The sequence below is a fragment of the Dipodomys ordii genome, unplaced genomic scaffold (assembly GCF_000151885.1).
Source record: "Dipodomys ordii isolate 6190 unplaced genomic scaffold, Dord_2.0 Scaffold9, whole genome shotgun sequence".
Classification (NCBI taxonomy): Eukaryota; Metazoa; Chordata; class Mammalia; order Rodentia; family Heteromyidae; genus Dipodomys; species Dipodomys ordii.
This window is the reverse complement of record NW_012267225.1, coordinates 5,542,756-5,568,039: the sequence shown is the minus strand read 5'-3', so window position 1 is coordinate 5,568,039 and position 25,284 is coordinate 5,542,756.

Below are 25,284 nucleotides of genomic sequence, written 5' to 3'. Positions count from 1 at the left end.
AAAAAAAAAAGAAAAAAAAAAGAAAGAAAGAATATGGAACATACAGAAAATGGGTAAATATAATAGACTTTCTTTCTCTTCTTAAGTTTCCTAAATTAGCTTTCTTTGATGGTTGAACACAATCTAATTTGGTTTTTCTTCAACGTGTGCAGAAAAAAATACTTATAAACACAAGAGACTGAGCCAAGTATAGTAGCTCAAGGCTGTAATCCTACCTTTTTGGGGAGGTAGAGGTTGGGATATTGTGGTTCAAGGCTGAGATTCCATCTAGTTAATGGCTAGGCATGATAGCACTCACCAGATCCTAGCAGTATAGGGAAGCAGATAGAAGGATCATAGTCCAAGCCTGCCAGGGCATAAAGTGAGATCTCACCTAAAAAAGTAACCAATAAAAATGGCTAATGGAATAGGCCAAGCTGTAGAGGGCTTGGCTAGCAAACACTAAGTCCTGCATTCAATCCCCAGTATTGCCAAACAGACAAGCAAACAAACAAGGAGGGTGAAGACATGGATGCAGAAGAAAGATTTCTATACTTTGCCCCAATTTGTAATGTCAATATCAGCAGATTGATACGTTAGGCACATATATTAAAACATCTAAATGAAGCATTAAAAAGTCAACTAAAATGCTACATATAAATTAAAATAGAATTCTAAAATCATGTGCAAGTAATCTATAGGAAGATAAAAATAGGAAACAGAGTGAAGAAGCAGAAAAGAAAAATTAAATGTCAGACTTGTTGGCCTCACTGTATCAACTATTAATATATACATTACAATATATTACTATATATAGTATATATGGTTTAAATATACTATTTATAAATATAAATTAACTGATTATACAAGAAATCATGAGCCAATTGCGAAGTGTCTGCAAAACCTCACTTCAAAAATAATTCAAGAACAAGAATTAGGGTTAGGAAAAAGATATACATGTGAACATTAATAAAAAGAAAGTAGTGTATCAGAAAAAGCATTTCAGAGTAAATAAAAGTCTTACGGGAAAGGAATCTTAGGAGTAAGAATGCAAAAGAGATCAAGGTACCATCCAACAGCAGGATCCTATTAAATCTTATGGAATACTCCATTGAAAAAGGGCAAAACACACATTCTTTTTAAGTACCCATAAAACATCTACTAAGATAGACCATATTCTGAGCCATTAAACTACTTGAACAGATTTAGAAATCATTGAAACCATACACAATGTGTTTTCTGAGCACAGTGGACTCAAAGTAGAAATTAGTAAATGAAAAACAACTATAAAACTTCCAATCACCTATAAACTAAATAACATTTCTAAATATTTCAGTTTGAAGTCTCAAGGGAAACTTAAAAACACATTCAAGTGATTGTTTCTAACACTTTTATAAGATTATTTCTTTGTTGCTTTGTATGTCCCTCCCCCATGGTATAACCCCTGCTTTCACTGTATTTGATGTCGGTATAATTCGTGGAGGGGAAGGGGAAAAACAAATCATTTAAATAGGGATACAGGTGGACCCATTGCAACAATGAGATATACAAGTCATGTTGAAAACGAACTTTACAACTTTGGTGTGTGTGGGGGAAGCAGGGAGGATCAGGTGGGGGGCGGTGGGGAGGATGTGAAGGGATGGGAAGGGGAAACAAAGGAGGAGACTAGACTACAATGCTTGATAAGAAATGTACTCATTATCTTGCCTATGTAATTGTAACCCCTCTGTACAGTATTTTCACAAAAAATGTATTAAGAAAGGAAAATGTGATATATATACACAATGGAATTCTATGCCTCCATCAGAAAGAATGACATTGTCCCATTTGTTAGGAAATGGAAAGGCTTGGAAAAAAATTATATTAAGTGAAGTAAGCCAGGCCCAAAGAAACATAGGTCCCATGGTTTCCCTTATTTGCAAGAACTAGTGTATGTCTGAGTCAAGCAGAAAAGGTCAGATAAGTTGATGTTAGGGAAATGAACCCTTGAAAAATTAGAAAAATTAGGGTTGCGTCCATTTTACAATTTACTAACTGCTGACTCTGCTTTTGTAAACTTGCTTGCTTGCGCTAACACCAACCCCTCCCTGGAAATAAGGAATTGAGTAAAGTCTCAGAGCCCAGATGCCGGCCCCAGGACAAGGTCAGTGGTCGTAGATAAAGAACAGACAGTACGTGTTCCTCAGTTTCCATTTAGAAATTCCCCAGACAGGACCTTGAGATAACGACCACCTGGCAAGACCACAAGCTAAGCCAAATGTCAACCAATCATAGGCCTGTAACCATGTAAACCCCCTTAAACCAACCATTGGCCAGTCATTTTACAAAGAGTGTTACAAAATTTCCCACGTGGCAAAGTGATTGTTGGCGTATATGATGACCTTTAAATGGACCAATCATGGGATGCTTTGTGTTATGTGTTAATCTTGTGGTTTTTGCTTTTAAAAAGGCTTGTAACCACTGCTCGGGGCTCTCTGACTGACCAGGGCAGAGAGTCTGTTTGCACAAACGTTGAATAAATTCCTCTTGCTTATTGCATCTCCTGGCCTGGAGTCTGAGTTTTCTGGGGCGCCCTCCCATAGACGAAAGTATCCCAAGAGTCTGGGGTCTTTCACCCTAAGATAATGAGTACATTTCTTATCAAGCATTGTAGCGTCCTCTTTGTTTCCCCTTCCCCTCCGTTTTCTGTGGTACTAGACTTTGAGCTCAGGATTTTGTACTTCCTCAGTTTGCTCATTTGGCTGGTACTCTATCACTTGAGCCATGCTTCCAGCCCTGTTTTTGCTGGCTAATTGGAGATGGAGTCTAGATATCTTTTCTGCCTGGACTAACTTTGAGCAACAATCTTCCAAATTTTAGTCTCCAGAGTAGTCTCTCAGTTTCCTGATCATTTAGCCACTAGTCATGTCATGTCACAAGAGCTTTTGTTCTAATTTTTTGAAAACCACATATTTCACATTCTTAGAGAGCTAGGAGAGACCCCATAACTTCACATGTGCAAGGCAAACTCTCTAACACTGAGGTATGATACCCCATGGCCCCTTTTTAAAATTTAGAATGTCTGATGTATTTGTATATAACCTGGGGAAGCCCACTAACTGTTTCTGTGCTCCTTATTTCCAAACCACACAACACACATACAAGCAAACACCAGGGTAACAGGTTCACCAAGAATGTCAAATAAGACCACACACACACATTTGTAAATTGTCACAGCACATGGTAGTAGGCCCTAGGAAGGCCTACTGATTTATCTTCAGTTTCACCAAAGAGGAAGCTAAAGCCCCTGAGATCCCTCACTGACTACTTGGCTTCCTTCCATGCTTTTCAGGACCAGCATGCTGTAGAGTTTGAGGAGACATTAGGGCTATGAGGCAGGTGACAAGAATACAACCAGGAAAAGCTTTGCTGGGTCTTAGCCTAAGTCACAGGTGAAGCAGGAAGCCTCAGATCCCCCATCTATAAAATAAAGCACCCCCATGAACTCTCCTTCACACAACTGGTAAAACCTCCTGAAGCATCACAGGGTGTTTAGGGTTTTCAGAAAGGGTCACAATCTCTTAAACACTGTTGTGGTGTGAATGTCTCCCTCCAAAATCCTGACATGGACACTTAATTGCCAAGGTAGCAGGACTAACAGGTGAGGGATAGAAGCTGATCTATCCTGTTTGCAAGTGAGGTCAGAGGGAATGTCAGAGGTCCATTTTTGCCCCTCCATTCCTTCTTACATTTGAGAACACCTAGGCAACATCGTCCATGAGTACGCAAAACCTGGTCCACGTCTTGATCTTGGACTACTCAACTTCTGCAAAATTCACTTTGGTTGATATGATACCTAGTCTCAGGAGTTTTGTTATAGTATCACAAGCGGATGGACACAGAGATGTCTTGATTTTTAATAAACAACCTTGACTCTGCATGATGGCATTTCCTCAGTGCAGACCCTGAACCTTTCCGAATAAGCTGGAGGAGCAGTCTGAATTCTCTAGAACAGCAGTTTATAAATAAATGATCTCTGGAATGTCCCACACGGAGCAAATACTCCCATCAGCACCCCAAGAATAGTGCCCTGTTGCAGGCTTGTATCGAGTGCCTTGCACGGGATGCTAAGTGTGCTTTCTAGAAGAACAGCCACGGCTTGTGTTGGACTCAAATGCCACTTCTGTCAGGGTCACCAATACACTTTATGACCTCACTGTCAGTGATGATACCATTACTGAGCGTGATAAACTATTCTTCCCAGGCTTCCTTTTACGTTAATTTTATTATTTCTTTTATGCAATCATGGGGGACTATAGCCAATAAATTTAGCAGGATGCTTTGTCACTGTTAATTAATTCTGAAGAATCCCTTTGGGTTTTTGTTTTTCCTAGGCCCCCACACCCTTCAAAGAATTTGTGCAGGATTATTGGAAATGATATTCACTGTGGGATCAAGGTTTAAGGCCTGAGCTGCTACTGTTTTCTTTGCCGTTAGAGTTACAACTTGGCTAAATGTCATTTAGTCAAAACGCAGCTTTCCGCAGGATTTGTGGACAGGACTGACTATTTGTCTTTAATAAATTCATTGACTCACAGAAGAGGTATTAGCTTACTTGTTTGAGAAAAGGATGTGTAAGTGGCACCAGACTGCTGGTGTGCACTTTCTCATTAGGTCTGTGTGGGCTCAGAGGTGCTCAAATCCAAATTAAGCTCCAGAGTCTTTTCAGAAAACATTGGAACAGCTGTGGAATGGAAAAGGGAATTTAAATGAGAGCCCCAGCTAAGGATCTTAAAGGGGTATCAGCTCAAGACCTTCCAGTGTGCAGGGCCGCAGGTCTAGACACTGATCTAATGCTTTCCATAGGTCGAGGTTGGGAGTTTTAAAATTGTCTTTCAACGCTTTGAAGTATTCCTGAGATTCTATTTTGTTGGAAAACTTTTGTGGGAGCTGCTTTTTAATAATGGCTTGCATCTACCAAGGACACAAACTGCCTAGTGAGTGGTTGTAAACTAAAATTCAGATTTAAATGATGTCTTAAGCCAATGGTGGGAAGTATGCTCTTGAATTTCATATTAATGAAGATGTGGAAATCCTGGGGATGAAGATGATTCTGTGATTCTGTTGTAATATTACCAATGTTAGATTAAGAGACCACCTCTCACACAGTTATTTCTTTACCAGAATCTAACCTAAGCCTGTCAAAAAGATACTTGTACTCCTATGTTTATTGACACATTAATCCTAAATAATCAAAATATGGAAGCAATGTAAGTGCCTGCCAGTGGATAAATGGATTTTAAGATACAGCACATATGCCCAGTACATGATGAAATACCATTCAGCCTTTAAAAAGAAAGAAATTCTATCATTTTTTGCAACTTGGATGGAATTAGAGGGAGGTATGCTGAGTGAGATAAACCAGACAGGGACAAATACTGCATTATTTCACTTATATGAGGATTCTAAATGCAGAGTATAGCAATGATTACAGTAGCTTTTAAAGAATGTGTATTTCAAAATAACTAGAACAGACTTCACATGTTATCTCCGCAAGGGAACAGTAAGCATTTTAGGTGATTGATACATTTATTGAGACATTAATTAGTCTGATTTCATCATTCAACCATGTATACATATACTGACACCTCATGTCATACCCCATTAGTATAGGTAATTAATATTTACCAATTAAAAATACAATAAAAACTTGTTTATTAAAAGAATATAGCTGATGAGACAGAGGAGGTAGAGGTGACGTTTTATTTAATTTAGATTGATCTTGAGTAACCACAACTGGTTAAAACTATGGCATTGGACCATACACATCTTTAGAGTTCTGGAGAAGACAGTTGTCTGAGAGGCTTAAAATTCTGGTGCAGTCACAATTTTGATGGGTTTTATGCTGGGTGAATAAGAAATCTTTTCTAAAGGAGCATTTATCCCCTGCCAACTTCATGCAAAATGATGTAATTTGGCCTCATCGCAGGAACTGGAGGAACCTTCCGAGTCCAGAGCAATGCCAAGAGAGCCGGGAGGGGTCTGAGCCTACACTGTATTCTCAAGCTGCAAGATGGAGAACAACTACGGCAGACAAAGAGGTGAAGGAGAGAGGGAACCCACGTATGAACACGTGCTTACCACTGACAAGAATTAAAAGCCCATGTTTTCTAGGTGGAAAACAAATGTATTGGCCAAGCTCAAATTAAATTTTAGCTTGAGGCCCTTTGGAGCTCTTTGGAAACACTGTTGCTTCATAGAAAAGGAGAGTGTTGAGCAGGAAAACCACACAATTGCTAGAAAACAGCCCGAGTTTCTTCATAAATAATAGTACCTGAAAGAAGCTTGTGTACCTAAACATCATTTATCACAGGACAGAGGACAGAGAGTAGAAACCAATTATGTCTGGGTCTTCCTGGTTGTGGAGCAGAGCTGGGTATCTGGTGCCCTTGGGTGCCAAGCCTCTGAGCAGACAGCCATGTGAACAACAGCTCTGCTGACCACAGTGGCTTTTGGGATCCAGGCAGGAAATCCTGCTTTGTTGCCACTCAGCCCATGCAAGCGTTGCTCACAACAGTCCCAGCTTTCTGGCTGGTGTGAGGAAAATGCATGTTGCAGACGAAGAAGGATATTCTTACATCATCATCACAGTGCTATGACACAGAGCTAGGACCAATCCTGCAATGAGGCAAACTCCATGGGCAACCTTTTTGAGCTTCCAAGTTCTGTGGCTCTGGAAGTAATCTGTTTTATTTTCAATAGAATGGTATTCGGGAAGAAGGAAGGACCTTCCTGTCTTCCAGGGCTGGAGCTATCCCCAGCCGCCAGCCCTGTACTCAGGATCTTAGGAGAAAAAAGTAACTTGACTTGCCCAGATATTTTATTCAGGCCCTCCATCTATTCAGGGAATTGACTGAAGCTGATGAGCTAGTTGACAGTGATGTGATCACCACTTAATTGTCTGTCTTGTACATCGATTTCTCTGATGCTTTGATTCTTCTTTCTGAGATTCAGGGAACCTATATTATGTTGCCTCTTGCATTAAGTCCTTGAGTGTTACTCTTTCCTCATCTCCATCACTGAATTTCTCAGTGCCATGACTTTTCTACCTGTCCCTATGTGTGAGAAGAAAGTTTGAGCAAGTCTTTCACTTGGATGGACCAATCTCAAGCCAAACCCAATAATTAAAGGAGATGAAACCTAGTGTTAGCACTCGTGGAGAGCAGTTGGCCAGCAGGGGGCAACCGTGAGTTCTACACCAAGCCTTATATTTGCCCCAGGAATGGTGAGCTTAAGCTGTCCATTGGCTTATCTGGCTTGTGGAGGTAGGGGTCATTGGTTGACCTTCTCCTTTGTATTTGTCCTAGTGCATCCTTCACCCTCACCCTCAAATAAACTACCTCCAATTCACTTCTTGAATTAGACCCCTCCTTGCTCAGAAAGATGAAGGCAGCCTGGAGGACTTTGATTGACAGCCATATTTAATAACCACTGATTCAAGAGAAGCACTGTTTCTTTCTAGTCTCTCCCATTCACGAGGTACATCTTGATGCAAACACTTCCAGGCAGCTCATGACACAAACACACATCTCTACACATAGACATACACACACACACACACACACACACACACACACACTTCACTCTGAACATCTGCTTATTTACCTATCTTGGCAACAGTGTGCTAGAGAAAATGAAGGCTTGGCATCATTTCTGATGATAATGTCATGCTATTTCACACCATAATAAGAACCAGGAAAGAGAAACACTTATTTTAATGGAGCTGCACACTAAAATCATCTCCCAGCCAGCCTCTCCATGAACATCCTTGTAAGCATTTCCAAAGGTGATTCAACAGAAAGGAAAGGAAAGGAAAAGAAGCATGAGAATCATCTGTAAGAGGGTAACAAAAGGAAATGGCTTCATTTGAAGCATGGGATTTTAAAGTTCTCTGGCAATCATCGCAAGTGAAGGACTCACTGGGTAGTTTGTTTTTAGTCTGCTTGACTTGACGTGCAGGGGTCAGGGAGCTATCATTCATCTGAAGTAGCGGAAACGAGCCTGCTTCTCTTTCACACTGGCCAGGGCTTTCCTGGTTTTTCATGAGAATGCCTGCTGTAGATAGAGACCGGACATTCGATCTCAGGATTCTGGCTGCCAGACTCGATTTCTGCTAGAAAATTTCAAGTTCAAAGGTTGAAATCTGGAGGACCGGAGATCATTTTACTCGATGAGGTTTGGGGAAGTAATTCTTGCTAGAAGGCGAGATTTGGACAGTGGTACTATTGCTTAAACGAGAGCGAGACAAAGGATTCACATTTTCTCCTTCTGATTATTTAAGCAAATCAATATCCAGAAGTAACTTTTACTTGTCTTGCTTCATATTTCGACTAAAAGCAAAGGGAAATCCTGGGATGCATCAATTTTCTCTGGGGAAAAGCAATTATGGATGCTGGTGTTATCTGCATAGAGTTCTTCTGGGTACAAAGTGAGCCATTCCAGCAATGGTTTGATAAATTAGCTCCTGATAAGCCCAACAAGGGAGAAGACAAAGTTTCTTCCTTTCTTATATTAGATTTTACACGTTAAACTTCCTTTCCTTCTGTTCCTATTTTCCCAGTCTACTCCCTACCAATATTCACCAAGCATATTTGCTGATGGCTGTTTGTACTTAGCCATTGTGTCGAGATGCTCACACCTGACCTCCAGATGGCCTGGATTCGGTGAGTGCAGCCCTGTGATGAAGAACAATGGAAAGAACATGCCTCGGAGAATGGCCAGTTTGGGATTTCAGCTCTGTCATGAGCCCAGTGTTTTTGTTTCCCCATGTGAATAACTAGAATACACTTACCAAAAGAAAGGGAATAATTATTCCAGCCTTTTTCTCCATGGGTATAGTTTTAGAAAAAAGGCTAGAGTTTAACATTTAGTGTTTCCTTCCTGAGGTAATGAGAGATGACCCAACTCAAAACCGTTCCGTGTTAAGTCACTCTGAAATAGACTTTTTGACTAGGAAGGGAAAAAGAAACACAATTCAAGGATAAAAGTACTAAGTGAAGCATAGCAGGTATTATTTGCTTTGCATGTAAAAGGCCAATCTTTCTTGAAAAGTACTCTAGCAGTAGAAGTTGTGAATACAGAAGTCTTTTGATCTTATCAGAAAATATCAGGTTGCTCAAGTGACTATCAAGCCTCAGTTCTTTTGTAGCCTGTGTGGAAGCAGAGGCCAACAAGGATGAAATCACAAACAGGTGAATGATGCCACTACTTAATTTTACCTCCACTCTTACTCAAAAACAAGTGAAGAAGAACAATAAAACCTAGGTGATTTGTTCAATTCAAGGACAGAAGATGGCTTTGAAAGTTATTTGATGTGAAATCCACACTTTTATACATTTATTTATTGAGGCACATCCTAGCCTAGGCTGGCTTCAAACATGTGATTTTTCTACCTCAGCCTCCTGAGTGTTGGGATCATAGGCCTAAACCATCATGCCTGGCCTTAGTTTTAAATTTGTATCTATTATAGGTCATATGTTATTTACCACTCACACCAAACCTGCAAACATGTTTGCTCAATCTTTCCTCATGTGTTCTCTTAAGAGAGTGCTCTACACATGGAATATTCTGGAGAGAAATATACATATCTGGTTCTTCAGGTGTGACTTCTCTGTGTACCTCGGCATCCAAGAAACCCCAGGGAAAAGCCTACTCTTATGCTAGTATCTTCTTACAATTCGGAATGGATTTGAAGGGTGTACATGGAATGTTCCAACAGCTTGAATCCTTTCCAAGTCCTATTAGAATCATTTGGCTTCTTTGTGGATCCAACATTCTCTTTGTATTATTAGATCTTAAAAAATCCTATCATTCATCTTTGTGCAGGACATGTTACCAAGATTATTGAACTGATTACTTCTACCTCTTGCATACATGTACATGTACATAAACACACACACATATACACACACACAAACATATTTCTCTAAGACAGATGAGTTGGGCAGCCAGTTCTTCTAGGATAGGAATAAGGCTTAGGAGCCAAGAATAAGGTGTGATATTCAGCTGATTTGGGCATGAATTTGGAATTAGCCGCTAGTCACTTGTAAAGGCACAGTCTTAAAAAATAAACTGGGCAACTCTCAGTTTGTTCACACACAAGTCCTTAGTCAAAAATCCCTACCTCATGAGATTGTTTGAGACAATGCAAAGGAATGTCTGATAATGTAACAGTTGCCCAAATGGAGACGAAGGCTGGGAAAGTCAGAAGTTCCATTACTGCTTATGCTGCGTCTGCTGTGGTGGTGACGTTTCTAGTTGTGTGCCAAATTGCATGGATACTTCTCATTCTCAGAGCCCTCTGTTTGAAATCGCTGAGAGTTCAAAGGGATGGGTAAGGATAAGCAGGATCAGTTTATATTCTTGTAAACCAGTGAGAATCGAAGTGAGAAAAAGTCACAGGATCCTTCGTAGAGAATGAGAGATCCAAGGGCCAGGAAGACTAGCTGTGGACGGCTGACCCCGTAAGTCTATTAACATCAAAACAGGGTTGTCAAAGACTTTTCTTGTAAACCAGTATCAGTAAAAATGAAGGATGAACACATTCCTAGCCAGGATCAATGCAGGTGCTGGTGAATTTTCAAGCTAAGCAACCCCTGCCATTTTTTTTTAAAGCAACTAGCATAACTTTGCTGTTTTTGTGGTCTTAATAGCTCCTTGGTCTGCTGTCTGTGTGTGTGTGTGTGTGTGTGTGTGTGTGTGTGTGGTGGTATATTTGCATGTATATGTTATATGTATGGCAGGGGTGTTTTCTTTTGTGTAATACAAATTCTTACATACTAGTGAACATTCTATTAAAATTCACCTCTGTCAGCTGTGGTCGTTCTCTTCCTCTCTGAACTTTTATGCATAGCTTATCCTGGTTTCCAGGAGCCCCTAGAGACTCCTTCGGTCTCCCTTTCAGGACATGTGGCTGTTTTGTTTGGTGGGAATGGTGTGCCGGAGCTCCTTCCTCATGTGAACCTTATCAGCAGCTCCTCACCATTACCTCATTTGAGCCTCTTGTTTCCCACGGCATTAACAACCGCTCGCTCTCACTACAGTGAGGATTTACAACGTTATTGGTTATAGAGCCTTTAAGCTCTCTTTTTAGGTGTGTTTCACAGCTTGATATCCTTACACTAACCAGGCCTCTGCTTGGACAAAGATGAGAGAATGAACAGCCTGGCATCACTGTGGTCTCCCCTCTGCTCTCAGGATTCCCACCCACGCACTCCTATGGCCACCAGCTGACATTTCTTATAGCAAACCAATCATGCTGGATGACAAAATGACTCATCAGTGCTAGTTTATAATTTTCCTTAAGGATATGTAAATCCAATGACAAACTCACATTGACGACCTATGGTATCTGCTTAGCTATCTCACATACAAGTTAAAGATCAACCTTAGCGCCAGGTGGACAATTGGCAGAATGAAGTGGGCAGATGGGAGGCAGCATGGGGAAAGGAAAGGGCAAAGTGGAAGATTCTGATCAAGGTATATTATATACAGGCATAGAGCTATCAGAATGAGCCCCCACAAAATGTGGAAACAAGAAAATTAGAACCATACTTGTAAGCAGAAGGATGGCAGAGTCTTAACCCTCTAGGTATCAGTTTAGAAAGATCAATGCTAATGTTAATGTTAAGTTAATGGCCAAGTTAGTTTAGCTAGTTAAACAGTCTGGTACTGGGCTAAGAAATGTGTCTGTGGGCTCTCTGAGGTCCTATCAGATTCGTTCTGAGGGCTTGCTCTGAGGTTCTGTCTCTAACATCCTGTCAATCACATATGCAAGGTCTTAAATTTTAACCCTAATCAAACCCCACCATCTTTGGTCCTTCAGAAAGATGATAGCTAGCCAGTTACTGGGGGCTCATGCCTGTAATTCTAGCTACTTAGGAGGCTGAGATCTGAGCCAGCCTGGCCAGGAAAGTCTGTGAGACTCTTTTGTCAAATTAGCTACCCCTAAACTGGAAGTGGAGCTGTGGCTCAAAGTGACAGAGTGCTAGCCTTGAGCAAAAAGAGTTAAGGGACAGTGCCCAAGCTGTGAATTCAAGCTTCAGGATGGACCAAAAAAATTGGTAATTTTATTCCAATCATATGTCTTCCAGATTCATAGTGGTTCTTTCATTCTAAGAAATAACCGATGACTTCAGTTTATACTGAAATAAATGAATTTTGTTTTACCCTAGAGTTTAATTCCCTGTAAAACCTAGATAGAACCTCCTCAACCTGGTCTGACCAACATATCAACATAGATGCTGAGCATATACACTGCTAATCTGTTATTTTTTTCATCTTTTATTTGATAACTACTCCATTTGGCACAAATGCACTGCAAAATACAAGGATTTATTGAGTGTCATGTTGTTACATTCTGTCTGGTTTATTGGTTTGGTCTTCATCCATTCACACACACACACACACACACACACACACACACACTCACATTTGTATTGGAACTTGAGCTTGAACTAAGGCCTTCCCCTCCTTGGCTTTTCCACTCAGGGCTGGTTCTCTACCTCCACTTTCAGCTTTTTGCTGGTTAATTGGAGATAAGAGCCTTTCAGATTTATTTGCCTAGGCTGATTTTAAACCACGAGCCTCCAGATCTCAGCCTCCTTAGTAGGTGTGAGCCACTGGCAACTGGCTGCATATATTCTTTTTTATTAAGCATTTAATTCACTTATTCAACACTTAAACTATATTCTAGGCAATATGTTGGGGATGAGAAGATAGGTTGAGAAATTATAGATAGATAAATAGACAGATAATTGTGGTCTCTATAATGCTGTACAGAACTTTGCACCTCTCTTAGGAGAGCCTAAGATGAAACATAGTCTTGTAATATAACGAATATATGTGGCACAGTAAAGTAAAGACAAGATTGATGCTAAACAATTATGAAGCATTCCAGTGTATGGAACCACTCAATCTTAGTCTCACTAAAACAATAGCAATTCATTCCTTTAAACAATCAGAAAAGATATAAAGTGAAACCAAAATTATTTAGATATTTTTCACCATTTCTTTTTTTTTAAATCTAGTATGCATCTGTTTTCATGCCCTTTGGGGAAGTATTCAATCACTTGGCATCACGATTTTGAGTATTTATTAAGTTCTTCAAACCAGATGAGGTCAGCAAGAGAGGTCAGCAAGAAAGAACTCTTCTTGAGCCCAAAGCCTAAAAGCTTTGAAGCCATGAACCTAATGAAAAATTTAATATCTTCTACTTCCTCTTTCTATTGTCTCTTTGTTTGGTTTTCATGGGAATCCAATTCTGAATGTTTGCAGTAGACATATGCTTTCCTTCTCTTCGCCTTTGAATAAGAGAATGGTACAGCCTAGTGATGGGCACAGGGTGAGTGTGTTGTGTGTGTGTGTGTGTGTGTGTGTGTGTGTGTAATATGGGGCTTAGGAATCACCAGTTATCGGTGTTGAGGGGTGTGTGGAAGCCTGCCTCCTTATGATTAAAATAATATTTTCAGTCTCAGAACTTGCTGCTTACCTAAAATGAAATATACAAAAAATAGCCCCATCAAATCTGTGTCTGAGCATCAAGGATTAAAAATAATTTATATCCACAAATACATATTGCTCTATCTCTTTTTTTTAACCTTCCCATTTTCACAGCTAACTGCCAAGTTAACTAGGCGTTCCTGCTTTTATTATGGGTGTGAGTAATAAAATAGTAATGACTTCACAAATAGGACTAGATTCTATAAATCTAATGTCCATACCAGGAAATGACCCCAGAAAATGCTTTATATGCTAGGTAGCTATAAAAAATAAGCAGGGAATATGACTTAAATAATTTCATCCTCTTGTTTATATTCAGGAGGATGAGGAATTTCAAGTTGTACGTGGTGTGTGTACAACTCAAGTTACATACAGGTTGCCTCCTCTGTTCTATTGAACATTTGAAAGAATTATAACAAAACAGTGGTAGAGGATGATAAAATACTTCTTTCTTTTTCTTCAGAAATTTCACACTTCTGTCGGGAAGAGCAGATCTGATATGTGGTAGCACTTATTTCATTTGCTCTTTTTACTCAAAAAGCCTCTCTAAATGTCCTTTGGTTACTCCAGAATACCTTTTATTTTTGTCTTCTCTATTTTGCTCCACTCACTCTCTATTGGTGTAATTCTGTGGGCATCTGGCGGGCCTCTCCATTCCAGACATTTCAACCTTCTGATATTGTTGACCAAAATTCTGCCATCAGTGCCATGTGTTGCTTTTCTTCCTCAGAGGAATTGTGTTTGTGAGTCTGGCTGGGGAAGAGTGTCTGGTGTATGGAACTACTAAATCTTAGTCTCACGAGGACAATAACCATTTATTCCTTTAAATAATCAAAAAATATATAAAGTGAAGCCAAAATTATGTAGTCCACTAGCCGAGGCAGCTGCTTTCTGTGTGGGGAGGGTGGAGAGGCTGAGGGAGAGAGGTTAGCAGGACATTGGAGGCAGAGATGACCTTGTAGGCAGTATGGGCTATAGAGGAATAAGACAAAGGTGTGCATGTGAGGGTTGACAAGATGCAGATGAGAAGTCAGATGGACAGCATGGATGAGTAGAACGAGTGTTAATGGACGTGTAGTCCAACTCTACCTTACAGAGCAGTAGCTGAGGTGTTCACCTAGCTCCCTATGATGAGGCACAGACAGTATGAAGTCTTATCTCTACATCATCTGTTTGGCCACCTAGGTGTCATAAGCAAGCATACATTGCTACTTGGATATCTGCGTCAGTAGTGTTCACATCCTTCCCCGAATGATTGTGATACAAGTGCATCCCGAGAGTTTAAGTTTGCTTTGTTAATAATTATGCAAAATACAGGTAAGGATTCTCTTATTCTCCAACTGTTTGGAACCTTCAGGATCTTGGAACTACAGGGAAAGAAAAAGAAAGATAAAGGGGTAGGGGAGAAAGGGAAGGGAAAACACACACATATATACACATATACACACTACCTTACTTTTTAACTAGGAGGCAAGTCAGATACTCATGGAGAATGATAAAGGGAAAGAATTCTGATAGGAAATTCATTCAGAGTATATCTCACATAAAACCATGGTGCTTACTACAAAATCTTGCTGCCAAGTACTTTGGTGCATCAACCCATACTTTTAGCATGCTCACTTATAAAGGGACTCAGCTATGATTTAAAATACATAGTCTACCTTTCCTTTTTAAAAACACTCATCCCTACAACACAGTAGGGGGTTTCAGATAGTTTTGATTTCAAGGATAATACAGGTAGTGCTGCTCTTTACTTTGACGGTTTAATGGGTTTGCTTATAGTCGCAGTGTACAGTTGGTGGTCATAAAAATCATCTTTACCCTTGACTTTAATTTTAAATAAAACAAACCCTATTATCACCAAAAATTAAATCCAAATCAACAGCATTAACAAGTTGGCAAGAAGGATGCAATTTGTGTTGCAAAGAGAAACTGAAGGTAAACCCTATCAAGTTCTGTACAGGATGATTAGAAGGTTGAAAGTATTACACTGTGTGACACCGTTTGGTTTGGTAAAATGGAAGTAAGGAATTATATTGGAACACTGCTTCTGTTTGCTCACACATTTTATTCAGGGAGCCAGAAAGCCTTCCAGCTTGAGATATTTAAAGTTGTATTGGTGCGAACATCAGCTAGATGATTGGGCTGAGAGAGTGAGCCAGCAGCAGCAGCAGGGAGAAGTGGATGAGTGATGGGTCTTTGCTGTCGCTAACATTCACAAATCCATCATTCTGGATGCACAAATTAAAATTATTCACTAAGCAAGAATACCATTGAGCTGTACCTTATAAAATTCCCGGAGTAAGTAGAAAAATGCCAGGCTGATAGATCTGTGCAGTAAGAGACATATAATCATGCCACCATCAATAACTGCCTCCGTACTTCATGGATTCCACTCTTCTTGAGGCAGCTATGAATAACCGAAATGCACATATGGCCTCTTGCCAAAATACAGTGGTGAATTGCCTGCTATACCACCACCATCTGACTCTGTCTGACAGCAATTAGAAGACATGCTCAATACATTTGGGTTTTTACTAATGCTATTGCTACACAGAACACTTCTGTTTTATTAGGGAGTTCAGACATTGGTTGCATGAACCATTGGTCTGCTCAGATTTTTTTCCAGCTTTCTCCAATCATGTGCCTCCATGTCTGGTTCTTTTGAGACCACACTGGGATCTACTTTTAAAATCCACGAACACATTTTTTATTTCATTATTCAAGTAGATCTAACATACAATCTGTGAGCAATTATTCATTGAGACCTTTCTGTATGTTGAACTCTCAGTTCAGGAATGACACATGTTAACTTTTGTCATTTACTTGCCTATGATAATTCTGTCAGTTACCCAATTAGTAAAGTATGGATCAGAATCATGAGGGTAATTCTATAAGACCTCCTGTGATGTCATCAGAGCCTGGATCTGCACCATTTCAATTTTTCATTTTTCTTATTATCCACAGCTCTGTTCTAGAAGTGCTAGTCTAGGATGCTCTTTTCTTGGGAGTCGATGATGCTTGTCAAAGAACAATAAAAGAACCCTCTTCTCTCTCCTGCACCCAGCTTCAAAGATCTTCCTTGTGAATATCGAGGCCTTCCACTTTCTCAGATGGAATCCTGACACTGTTGGTTCTCTCTTCTTTGTTTCAACCATATCTTTATCACTAGATAAGTTCTTAAAAATTTCTCCCATAAAGGAAGTCTTCTTGGATAACTCCCCTCTAAGTCAGTAGCTTTAATGAGGAGGAGGAGAAATTTCCCACAGGTGACACTTGGTAGTGTCTGGAGATATTTTAGGTTGTTACCATGTGGGGAACAGGGAGCTGCTGGCACCGGATGGGTGGAGGACTGAGGCTCTGATTCTGCTCACATAGGACAAATAACAAAGATGTATCCATTTCCAAAGGCAGAGTGGTGAGTCTGAGAAGCCAGTCTTGAACTGCTAACTTCCTTCTGTTGGAACCACCTACTCACACGGACTTGTTCCAGCTCGTGGCATTGAGACCTCTGACCCTAGTGGACACTTCACACATAGCCATTCTAATGCCAGATTGAATGAAAAGTATCCATATCCACCTGTTTCCGCCCATCTTAAATCATTTTCTCCAATTTTTTCTCTCATGTGCTTTCCAAACTCAACTTCCTGGGAATCATCTCGGAACCATCTTCTTTTCTGCGATCTACCTGGGTCCTAATGAGTTCATTTCATTGACTTTTCCATCTCTATCACCATTGTCTCATTATCTACCCACCTTCCTGGTTTACTTCAGTAGCTTGAGTGGTGGTCCACCCAGAGAGATGGAATCTCCAATCAATATCTTCTCTCTTTTCACAGCAAACCCAAGTGGTCTCATCTGTAATATTCTTTCACAGAAAGCCTGTCACTGCGTACTACCCTTTTACATGGATTTCTTTAACTTGTGTGTATTTTGGGTACTCCTGACCTCTCCAAACCCATCTCATGTCACGCCTTCCTCCTCTCCACTCCATGCAGCTTTGGTTTCTCTGTGTTCACCACCCTCATTGCAGCACTGAACCTTGCACCTGAGATTTACTTCTTTGCATCAACTTGAATCCAGCTCATCCTTTGGTGTTCAAGTCAGTTGTCCCCTCCTGCATGAAGCTGATTCTCATCATCCCTCCCACTTGGTCTGATCCTTCTAAGACAAGTTAGATGCTGTTATTGTAGTAAAGTTCGATAGCTTTGTGATTAAACACAAGCTCACTCCCTAGACGCCAGGCCATTTGCCCACAGCACTATGGACAGGCTCCCTGGGCACCTCCGGGGTATAGTTCGTTCTGTGCTTGGCTAATAAGCACTGAATGACTGAATAAATGGATGAGTGGCTGTACAAGCCTTGTCTCCCTCAGAGTTCATGAATGATTTCACAACTCTCTCTCTATAAGATAAAAACTAATAAGGTGTCTGTAGCAAATAGCACACAAACATTTCCTCCCAGGTACCCTTCTGTGAATGCCACTAAACACTTCCTTTATGAAGTGATAACTTCAGAGGCCAATGATTATTTTTTGTTAGATAGCACTTGTACCTTCCAAATGCAACTTTTCTTCCTAAAAAAATATAGTCTATGTACCATTTTTGATTCCCTATACTACTCTGCATTCCTTCTGGCAATCTATGAGTAGTTTTTCATGTTGCTTTCGAACAGCATCACAGAATGTCTTAAGTGTCAAACTTAAATCAAATACTTTTATGTCTGCAATTTTAGTTAGAGTAAAAACAAATCCCTGGGCACTGTCCCCAAAGAGTTAAATATTAATTTTACCACCAAAGACTTTCTGCAGGCATTTTCTTTTTTTTTCTGCAGGCATCTTCTTATATCACCAGTGTTTTGTTCCCTGAAGATAAATCATTCCTTGAATGGTTCGTTGATGCCATTTTTACTCTCAGAGAGACCTTGTCTATAATTCTCATTATTGAACTTTTCTTTAAGGAAACCAACAAAACCAAGAATATTATTATTATCCTAAAGTATAAGGACTAGGTCTTTCTCACTGCGTTGTGTTCTGGTCTTGGATGATCAGTGGCTCTCTATCTCTGTTGGAGAAAGTAGCCATGGCCTCCATACAGTGAGTGACGTGCCCCTCTGTTGGACCTGTGGGCCCTCCATAGCCTGCTCTTGCACATTGGCCTCTTTCACCATAGGAATGAACTAAGGGAACTTCCCCAGAGTGTAGAGCCATTCTGCCTTTTATGCATGACATTTCAGAGAGAAAGAACTCTGTAAAAAGGAAGAATGTGTGCTTTGTAATGAGCACCTGTACCAAGATGAATGATTGAGTTGTCCCAAAAAGAGAGAGCAAGAGAGAGAGAGAGAGAGAGAGAGAGTGACAGAGACAGAGACAGAGACATAGAGAAAGAGATGCAGTGAGAGCCAGAGATGGAGATAGAGACACAGAGAGAGGGAGAGAGAAAGACAGACAGACAGACAGACAGTGTTATCTTTCATCAACAGGCTGAGTTAGTACTCAGGAGAACCCACATCCACATAATGCTTGCATTTTAAATTTAATATTTGTGTTCTAAAGTAATTACAAAAGTGCATAAGGTAAAATTTTATTAGTTTCCCATAAGTGCATTGTAGGGCTCAGTATTAACTTCCAGTTGAGTTTGAATGGAACCTTATGGGATTTTTTTGTCTTTCAAGTGATTAAAATTTTTAATATCTCAGTCTCCTTACCCTGTAACTTCCAAGGAGTTTACTTAGAATGAACTGCACTTGGATTTTTCTATTTTTTCGTTGCCCTACTACCTTATAAAACCTTTCACTTAGGAATTTGACTAAGAGCACACTTAATTAGGACCAACTATCAATGAACGAGTTGTGCATGTTCTAGAACCAACGCCATTTAGAAAGCAACCATTTTCCAGGTCAGAAGCATTTCCTAAAGAGATTACAGTACTTGGATTGGAGCATGCACTTTGTGAACACCCGGAAGTGCTGCCTGAGATGTCCTCCTTGGCATTAATAGGTGCTACGTTTTTCCATCTCTGGAAAATTCACTTTTGGTATTTGCTGTGGAAGATGTGACTTACAGTGGAATTAGGGAGCAGATCCCAAAGGTCAAAAGTCAAAATGGAATTTTCTTCCCGTAGGTAATTTTTTCCTCCTTCTTTGGACCAATTTTCACTTCACCTGTTTATTCTATTTTCTTTTACCTTCCTTCATTTATGAAGAACAAAATTGGTTAGCAAAGGTTCTGAAAACTTAAAGTAGTCTTAAAGTTGGACTTAAAGGGGCTGGGAAGGTGTCTCAGTGGTAGAGTGAGTGCTTGCCTCCCATGCATGAGGCCCTGGGTTCGAATCCTCAGCACCTCATAAGCAGAAAAAGCCAGAAGTGGTGCCGTGGTTCAAGTGGTAGAGCTCCAGCCTTGAGCTGAAGAGCTGAGGGACAGTGCCCCAGTCCAGAGTTCAGGCCCCACAACCCAGAAAAGAAGATGGACTTAAAGAGTAGTCTTTAAAGAGGAAAGACATACCCAAGGGAAATCTAAGTTCTTTTATAGGCAGGAGAAAGGTCTTGCCTCAGTTTCCCAGCAGTCAGATCCCTGAGCTGATGCATAGCTCTACCTGGTCTACGAGTTTACTTAAGTCACTGCCCTTCTGAAACTCCTCTTCTTCCAGCATCTTCCTCATATAGTATATCAGAGGGTTAATCAGTGACATTTTGGCTGGGTATAGTCACAAGTACCCTCCTGCAGGTTTGGGTTAGCTCATTGGATGGACCTGGTTAAATTCCTGGTCATCATCAACTACAAAACAGTGCTCTCCATCTTCTGGAAGATTCTGATTCCAGAGCCAGAAAGGATTCAGCATTAGCTGTTGGGGAAGTGTCCCCCCGGTGAGTTTGGGTACAGACCTCTGTGTCATTTAGTCTTGGACATTCTGGGTTCCTGGAGAGGATGCTGGGATGTCTGGTATGATTCTTGCATTGCTCTCCACATGTGTCTGAGGAAATGCCTTCCTACGTACGTTACAACGACGACAAAGAGTTAAAGCTATTGTTTTCCATGAACTTACAGTTTATCTCATGCCAAGTTTATCTCATGCTAAGTCTACAGGCATAAGGCACAGAGGAATGTGAGAACCTTAATGAGCTGAAAGTGAGGGGTTTGCCACCAGTGTGAGACCGCAGCACTCCTGCTCAGCAGGGCCTGGTTACGTGCTATTGATTCAGAGGAAAGCAAATTACCTCATGGTGCTCTCTCTGCATATTCTATAAATTTCACTCCAGCTAGATAAAACCCTGCAGCACTGACAAACCAGTTTAAGGAAATACTGGTTGAGAGCTGGACTGGGGCTTCTGTCCCGGATTGCCTAGATTATTTCTTTGCTCTCTCTGTTTTGTTGTTTTCATTTGAGATGTGGGCCTTTGGACATGCGTGGTGCTGTCAATGAGTTTCTTGGTCTTTATCTTCAGTGGCTCCCACTTTCGATGTGGTTTTGGAAGGGAGTCTGACCTTTAAACCGTAAGCGAACTCTCCGGAGAAGAGCAGGGCCTGGGGCTGTGTGTATATTGATTTTGGTGCCTCCCAGGTTCTAGTCAGGCCATTCTCAGTTCTCAAACCCTGAAGCTGGCTGTGGTCATTGAAGGCAATAGGTTTGGAAGCAAGACCTCTGGCTGCCTTTTTCTTTCTTTCTTTCTTTCTTTCTTTCTTTCTTTCTTTCTTTCTTTCTTTCTTTCTTTCTTTCTTTCTTTCTTTCTATCTTGCTCTCTCTTTCTTTCTTTCTTGCTCTCTCTCTCTCTTTCTTTCTTTCTTATTTTTGTCGGTCATGGGCATTGATCTCTGGGCCTGAGTGCTGTCCCTCAACTCTTCAGCTTAAGGCTAGTGCTCTACCACTTGAGCCACAGCACCACTTCCAGTTTTCTGGTGGTTTATTGGAGATAAGAGTTTCACGGAGTTTCCTGCCCGGGCTGACTTTGAACCGCGATCCTCAGATTTCAGCCTCCTGAGTAGCTAGGATTACAGGCATGAGCCACAGGTGCCCAGCTTGTGGCTGCCATTCCTTCTAAGAGTGCCAGGGGTCATCCCAAAGAGTGAACATGTAGAGACAGGGTGCAATTATTCTGAATCCTCCCCCTCCCCCTCCTCCTCCTCCTCCTCCTCCTTCTTCTTCTTCTTCCCAGTCCTGGGGCTTGAACTCAGGGCCTGAGCACTGAGCCTCTGAGCCCCTCTGTGTTCAAGACTAGCACATCACCACTTGAACCACAGCGTCACTTCTGGCTCTTTCTGTATATGTGGTATAAGCTCTCTACCACTAAGCCACAGTCCCAGCCTTGGAATATGGTATCTCTAATGGTGAACATCATTCATGTAGCTGTGCTGTGGTTTACTTCAAAATCTAGCAACCATGGCCACCTGTTCTTTGATAGTCTAAATGCTCTACAAATATGCATGCATACTTGGCTATCTCACAGTTTTTATTTTCTCCCTGTCTTTGTTTCTTGTTGTTGTCTTTGCCTGTCCTGGGGCTTAAAACTCAGGGCCTGACCTTTTTTCTGGGGGGGGGGTCACAGGGCTCTACCACTTGAGCCATAGCTCCACTTCTGGCTTTTTGGATAGTTTATTAGGGTTTATTGAAGATAAGAGTCTCACAGACTTTCCTGCTTGAGCTAGCTTCAAACCACCATCCTCAGATCAGATCTCAGCAACCCGAGTAGCTAGGATTATAGGCATGAGCCACCAGCACCTGACTTCTATTCTCATTTTAAAGAAGTGGGACATAACTTACCCCAAGGCCACCAAGCCAAACGATGAAGGTCTCATTCATGCCCACGCCTTTGCATCCTACTTTTAGGCTCTGCTTCTCTATCTACCATGGACTATAATTTGTAGTTTGAAAGAGAAGACTTATTTCTATTTCTCTGAGAAATAAAAGTCTTATTGAATGTCAGTTTACAAAATGACATGTGGAACTGACTGGGTTGACTGAGATGTGTAGTTGATGTGACATGAAAGCATTCAGAGAGACTGAGGTATCTTAATTGTGCAAAAGAAGCAGACAGCCAGGTCTCTATCCAGTGTTAGAAGTCAGAGAAGCAGACATCACAGGAAGTGCTCTGCTTCTAGAAAGGAAAGAAAAAAGCCTGGGGCAGGGAGAGGGGGGGCACGAGAGTACTTAAGGATATGTATGCTGCTGTTCTCAGGGGACCTCTTGCCTTCTATTGACTCTTGCCCCAAACCATTCCAGGTTTGGGGACAGTTTTGAGAACAAGGATCAGGAGAGGAATCAAAGAAATCACTTAGCCCTCAAGGGCTGGGTTTGGTACAGGGCAAGGGCTGTTCAAGAGGCATAGATTTGGGGTGCTGAACTGTTCTGTGTTGGGGCTGGAGCCCAGGGTAGTCCAGCACAAGATGATGGTCTTGACATCACAATGGCTCTGAGGAGCTCCAGAGAGATGACTTTGCAGGGGCCACAGCAGCCCCAGGACTCTCGGCTGCTGCCCTCTGTTGATATCTCCCTGCTGCATGGTGAGAGTTCCATGTCTCAGTAATGACGAAAGGATGCCTGAAGGTCGGGAGAGGAGGAACAACCATGTCTGCAATCTTTTGAATCCCTGTTTTTATCTTCTTCCCTTCACTGATTGCCTTCATAAGGTATTTCCAAAAATTTAAATGTGTTCATGGAGACCTTGGAAAGGATTGTGTCATCTTCCTTGGGTACCTTTGCGGTCCTCCCCCACCCCCACCCCCAGCTTCCTCTCCCGATTCTCTTGATCTGTAGCCTACCACAGTTGTGGAGTATTTGGTGTAGACCCCCTTAGGAAGGTGTGCTATCTCAGCTGAGGGCCACAGAATGGGGGAAAGAAATTCATCGGAAGAACTAGAAACAGTGGCCATTCAACAAGTAGTAATTCAGGAGCTATTCCACTAACATCCTTTAATGCAAAATAGTGAAACACAATAACACCTGGATTAATTCACTTTTCTTCAGAACATGCAATGACGAGTGGTAAGTATCTAAGAATAGGTAGGGCTGCCGGTTACCATGTGGGCACAGGAAATACTTTGCTTCTCTGTTGCACGACTTGCCAAAGCCCGTGAGAATGAAGAGGGCCTACTTTCCTGATAGGATGTGTTTATGTCTAGACAAACCTTCAAGTTGTTTCAGAGTGTCAGCTCCCAGAAACAATCCATAATTCATTGGACGTGTCCCTCGTCCATTGATGCGTGTTGGGTAACCTCACCAGGCCCGGCAGGACAACCTCATGAGTGGATCATAAGCTCTGGATAATCCTAAACACCAGCAGTAACGATGGGAAAACAGAACATTTTTTTCTATTTTTTTTTTTTTTTGGAGGACATGACTGACTGGTTAATGGCTTGAGGCTCATGGCCCCAGCTAGTCAATAATGCTTTTATTTTCGTGGGTAAGTAGCTAGTGATCATCAGTCTGAAGCTAAAAAGGGTAACTGTGGACAAAGAGTAGAAGATTTTTCAATAAGCATAAATCTTGATAATAAGGCACATCTCAATATCTCCGGCTTGTCCCCAGGAGACCTACAAAAAAACCCACCTACAGGCATCCACGCAGTGCCTGTAATGAGATCCCACTTAAATGGAGGGGAGAAATGGCATTGCATTTCATTACCCCGGTGGTGATGTGGTGGGGATGAGGGACAAGGTGCAGGGCTGTATTCTGGCATTCAACTTTCATGGAAGCAAATACTCATTACAGTTTTCTATTTGCCCTGGAGAGTCATGCACCCCTCCCACTATTACCTGTATAAACACCATCCTTTAATCACTTATCTGGAGGCCGTAACCCTGGGCAGCATCCGGGTACAAGCTCTGCCAGGATCACATGACTATGTCGGGAATGCTAGGGCTTGGAGGTCATTCTAGCCCCTAACTGTGTGATATCTGAGCATAGAAAGTATCAGATTGGTGCCCCCTTCCCTCGGCAAACACTGGGATGAATGAGTAATATATCCTACCGTGGGATATTTCAGAAACTGTGTTCCAAATGACAGTGGAAAGCCAGAAGTTTTGAAAGATAGCTTGCAGAAGATCAGACCTGTTTCATCCCCTCCCCTGAGATGACATCATCATAAACAAATGTCCAGAAAAGTCCTGTGGTGAAACAAAACTTCCTTCACCTTCCTCCTCGATGCGTCAGTCACGTCATCACCACTGCGGCCTCAGAAAAACCAACCAACAGCGACAGCTCAGGCTTTGCTAGAAACAGTTGGATGGCTTGCAAAACTCACTGTGTTGGTGCTAGCTCCCCTGTTCAACCAGTGGTCTTCCTTCTGGAAGTTTCTTCTAGCATCTGTTTCTGAGCATTGTAACTCATGCACGAAGCTTCATAATGGAGAGGGAAGTACTGTTCATGGTAGTGTTTGGAGAGAGGTGGCAAGGTCTGAAGGCAGCGTGAATAAGTCGACACACAGCAAGCCTAGAGCCGCTTCTCTGGCCACCAGTGACAACCCATCAAAATAGCATTCTGATAAAGAAGAACGTTCATCTTGCCTTCTCTTCATTTGTCCCTGAATCCTGCCAAGGACTAGACTACTGACAGCATCACCGGGGAACAGACACCCCAGCTCTACTCTTCACCAACCGAGCAAGTATAAGCTATTGAGAATCCCTCCCTCCCAGCCATTATGGGGGCCTTTTCTCCAGGAGTCCGACTGATTCAGAGAGTGAGTGGAAATGAGCAATACTTCAGTATCTGTGAGGCTAAGATCTTGGTAAACACAATCTTCCAGAGTGATATTGCGTTCTGTTTCCTCAGATTA